The sequence below is a fragment of the Schistocerca nitens genome, chromosome 5 (assembly GCF_023898315.1).
Source record: "Schistocerca nitens isolate TAMUIC-IGC-003100 chromosome 5, iqSchNite1.1, whole genome shotgun sequence".
Classification (NCBI taxonomy): Eukaryota; Metazoa; Arthropoda; class Insecta; order Orthoptera; family Acrididae; genus Schistocerca; species Schistocerca nitens.
Window position 1 is genome coordinate 433,014,432 of NC_064618.1, and position 3,376 is coordinate 433,017,807.

At 43.9% G+C, this 3,376-nt stretch overlaps 1 pseudogene; it reads left to right on the top strand.

Moving 5' to 3' along the window:
• The first annotated feature begins 452 nt into the window (after positions 1-452).
• Positions 453-607, top strand: LOC126261363 (5.8S ribosomal RNA; annotated as a pseudogene).
• The last annotated feature ends 2,769 nt before the right edge of the window (positions 608-3,376 follow it).

Genomic DNA, 3,376 nt, shown 5'->3' on the forward strand with positions numbered 1-3,376 from the left:
TTTGTCGCAAATCTCTCGCCCAGTGAAAGTCCCAAGAAACTGGCAAAAGGCGCAACAGATTTCTGTATAGAAGAGTAGTGGCGTACTCCTGTAATCCAAGCTTCCGGGAGGCCGTTGTATGGGATAGATCTGGAAACAACTACAGATTCGGCCGTTTCATGAGCTGAGGAACGACCGCGATGCCTTCATCGAGCTCTGCAGATTGACAGATTGCAGTGCGGAATTTTCGGCTAGTGGTGGCTTGGGGTTAAGAGAAGTCGAAAGCAGTGAGCAAAACTACATCGGGACACCGAAACAGTCGACTCATAACGAAAAGATTGCGGAATGTAATGCGAAAGCAGAACTTAGAGAAGACGAACACGGAAGCCGTTGGTGCCTTAACAAGTATTCCGTGCAGCAACGATAATCTAGGAAGAGCGAGGCGTGGGTGTCGCTCGATCACACAACAAAATCACCCAGGACGGTGGATCACTCGGCTCGTGGGTCGATGAAGAATGCAGCAAATTGCGCGTCGACATGTGAACTGCAGGACACATGAACATCGACGATTCGAACGCACATTGCGGTACATGGATTCCGTTCCCGGGCCACGTCTGGCTGAGGTTCGGCACATAAATCGAGTAGATTTCCCGACCATGTTATAGTTCTGGGTGGAGATTTTAATTTGCAGGATATAGACTGGGAGACTCATACGTTCATAACGGGTGGCAGGGACAAAGAATCCAGTGAAATATTTTTATGTGCATTGTCTGAAAACTACCTTGAGCAGTTAAACAGAGACTCGTGGCGGTAACATATTAGACCTTCTGGTGACAAACAGACCCGAACTATTTGAAACAGTTAACGCAGAACAGGGAATCAATGATCATAAAGCGGTTACTGCATCGATGATTTCAGCCGTAAATAGAAATATTAAAAAAGGTAGCAAGATTTTTCTGTTTAGCAAAAGTGACAAAAAGAGCGTCTCAGAGTACTTGACGGCTTAACACAAAAGTTTTGTCTCAAGTACAGATAGTATTGAGGATCAGTGGACAAAGTTCAAAACCATTGTTCAATATGCATTAGATGAGTATGTGCCAAGCAAGATCGTAAGAAATGGAAAAGAGCCACCGTGGAACAACAACCGAGTTAGAAAACTGCTGCGGAAGCAAAGGGAACTTCACAGCAAACATAAACATAGCGAAAGCCTTGCAGACAAACAAAAATTACGCTAAGCGAAATGCAGTGTGAGGAGGGCTATGCGAGAGGCGTTCAATGAATTCGAAAGTAATGTTCTATGTACTGACTTGGCAGAAAATCCTAAGAAATTTTGGTCTTATGTCAAAGCGGTAGGTGGATCAAAACAAAATGTCCAGCCACTCTGTGACCAAAATGGTACTGAAACAGAGAATGACAGACTAAAGGCCGAAATACTAACTGTCTTTTTCCAAAGCCGTTTCACAGAGGAAGACTGCAATGTAGTTTCTTCTCTAGATTGTGGTACAGATGACAAAATGGTAGATATCGAAATAGATGACTGAGGGATAGAAAAACAATTAAAATCACTCAAAAGAGGAAAGGCCGCTGGACCTGATGGGATGCCAGTTCGATTTTACACAGAGTACGCGAAGGAACTTGCCCCCCTTCTTGCAGCGGTGTACCGCAGGTCTCTAGAAGAGCGTAGCGTTCCAAAGGATTGGAAAAGGGCACAAGTCATCCCCGTTTTCAAGAAGGGACGTCGAACAAATGTGCAGAACTATAGACCTATGTCTCTATCAGTTGTAGAATTTTGGAACAATTATTATGTTCGAGTATAATGACTTTTCTAGAGACTAGAAATCTACTCTGTAGAAATCAGCATGGGTTTCGAAAAAGACGACCGTGTGAAACCCAGCTCGCGCTATTCGTCCACGAGACTCAGAGGGCCATAGACACGGGTTCCCAGGTGGATGCCGTGTTTCTTGACTTCCGCAAGGCGTTCGATACAGTTCTCCACAGTCGTTTAATGAACAAAGTAAGAGCTTATGGACTATCAGACCGATTGTGTGATTGGATTGAAGAGTTCCTAGATGACAGAACGCAGCATATCATTCTCAATGGAGAGATGTCTTCCGAAGTAAGAGTGATTTCAGGTGTGCCGCAGGGGAGTGTCGTAGGACCGTTGCTATTCACAATATACATAAATGACCTTGTGGATGACATCGGAAGTTCACTGAGGCTTTTTGCGGCTGATGCTGTGGTATGTCGAGAGGTTGTAACAATGAAAAATTGTACCGAAATGGAGGAGAATCCGCAAGGAATTGACGCATGGTGCAGGGAATGCAATTGAATCTCAGTGTAGACAAGTGTAATGTGCTGCGAATACATAGAAAGAAAGATCCTTTATCATTTAGCCACAATATAGCATGTCAGCAACTGGAAGCAGTTAATTCCATAAATTATCTGGGAATAGGCTTAGGAGTGATTTAAAATGGAATGATCATATAAAGTTATCGTTGGTAAAGCAGAAGCCAGAGTGAGATTCATTGGAAGAATCCTAAGGAAATGCAATCCGAAAACAAAGGAAGTAGGTTACAGTACACTTGTTCGCCCATTGCTTGAATATTGCTCACCAGTGTGGGCCCGTATCAGATAGGGTTGATAGAAGAGATATAGAAGATCCAACGGAGAGCAGCGCGCTTCGTTACAGGATCATTTAGTAATCGCGAAAGCGTTACGGAGATGATAGATAAACTCCAGTGGAAGACTCTGCAGGAGAGACGCTCAATAGCTCGGTACGGGCTTTTGTTGAAGTTTCGAGAACATACCTTCACCGAGGAGTCAAGCAGTATATTGCTCCCTCATACGTATATCTCGCGAAGAGACCATTAGGATTAAAATCAGAGAGATTAGAGCCCACACAGAGGCATACCGACAATCTTTCTTTCCATGAACAATACGAGACTGGAATTGAAGGGAGAACCGATATATTCAAAGTACCCTCCGCCACACAGCGGACCAGATGCTGCAGTGAAACAGGTCAGGATTGTCGTCTCCCATTTCCCTCTCGTTCACGAAGGATTCATAAAAGTCGAAAATTAGTGCTAGTATACATGTCATATATCGGTGGTGCTCTGCAAAAGAACGGTTAGATTTGGGTTCGCTTTTACATGCACACATTCACTCGATATACAACTCAGTATGTGCCCTGGAATCGTAACACTGTCCTCTCATTTCAGTGCAGTGATCCACTATTTATTTATAATATTTTGTAATCGACACAGCACCAGTTAGTTTTTGTGGTGTCTATCATGATAGTTTGTTTGCGTCAGCACTTTATAAACATTCCTGTGTGACACAACAGACCCAGTGACGTAGCTCACATTGTTGGTGCGCCACAGCAGGTATAGTCTGATTC